A 1,593-nucleotide genomic window follows, 5' to 3' on the forward strand; every position below is an offset into this window, starting at 1 on the left:
AAATGTGAGCTATCCGTATGAAGTTTTGATTATATATGACCACTGGGTCTCTATTACTCTCATGATGATCAATAATGATTTATTCGAGATTTATGTGTAGTGGGTATAAGGACGCTTGTCCGCTCATACATCAGCAAGAGGGCGCTGGCCTCGGATTGGGAAAGCAATTAATCGTCTCCAGCTTATATTCTGAGGTTGTTTATGTGGTGGTGGAACAACGCTTGTCCGCTCATGCGTTAGAAAGGAGGCGCTGGCCCGATTTCGCAGACCGGTAATTGCTATGAATTTTGTATTTTGTTTTCGGTGTTTTCTTTTACATATTTTCTGTTTTCTTTTGTCTTGGTTTTGTTTTTCATTAGATGTAACTCTCAAGGTTATTGGGATAACCTCCCTTATCACGTGAAACCAAACACGAAGGATCTCCTGACCTTGTTAATGAAGTCTAAGGCGGATTCCACAGTTAAAAGATATACAAAAGAAATCGTCAAGTTTTCAAGATGGTGTAATTTGTCCAGTATTCAGCCGTCGCCTCCTTTCTCGGTTTCAGTTGTAATTGCTTATCTTCATAAGGTATACCTCGGTACGTTAGTTCCAAGTCTTATGCAACACTAGTATTGACACATGCAGCCCTTAAATGCTTTCATTCCTTTATTCCTAGCATCATTAGCAATCCCTTGGATGCAGCAATTTGCCATAATTTGCTAGAGGCGGCTAAACGTAGTAAACCAGTTGTTTCTAAGAAGGAACCCATCTCTGCTGATATTATTAAGAAAATCATTGATAAGTATGCTGGTCCTTCAGCTAATCTGAAGGACTTGCGTTTAGCTTGCATGTGCTCGTTGGGTTCGCGGGGTCTTTTCAATATGATGAATTTAGTAGTATTTTGCTTAAACATCTGGAATTCTTGCCTGATCATTTTTGCGTGTTTGTTCCTCGAGCCAAGAATGACGTTTACAGAGATGGGAATAAGGTTTATATTAAGAGGTTATTTACCGGTAATAAATGTTGTCCTGTTGCCCTTCTAGAAAGGTACATTTTGATTGCTGAGGTAGATCTTAACAGCAATTTACCACTCTTTAGACATTTTAAGATTTTTCAAAGCTTCCAATACTTACAAGTTGTATGGAAGTAAGCTCTCGTACAGGAGATGTAGGGAGATATTTAAGAATTGTCTCAAGGAACTTGGCTTAGATTACAAGTTTTATGGCCTGCATAGCTTGAGATCGGGAGGGGCCACCCCCGTGGTTAGTAACAGCACCAACTTATCAGAACGCTTACTTAAATTGCACGGTCGCTGGAAGTCGGACTGTGCTTATAAGGACATGTATGTCCTTGAAGACCTATCTAAACGTTTAGAAATAACTGCTAATTTGGGATTGTAGCTGTTATGATGCATTAACTGTAATATTCTTTCGTCAAATGTATTAATAAATGCCAGTTTGGATTGCCTGAGCATCTAACCATCATTCCTTTGGTATTGTGTTTCTATAGTATTTAAGGAGAAAATAATTTACGTTCGTCTGAGCGCAGCGAATTAGAACGTAATTTCATTTTCTGTTAAAAGAAAAAAAATGTAGATTTGCTTCTCTTGCT

This window comes from Montipora capricornis, unplaced genomic scaffold, assembly GCF_036669925.1.
Source record: "Montipora capricornis isolate CH-2021 unplaced genomic scaffold, ASM3666992v2 scaffold_496, whole genome shotgun sequence".
Lineage (NCBI taxonomy): Eukaryota > Metazoa > Cnidaria > Anthozoa > Scleractinia > Acroporidae > Montipora > Montipora capricornis.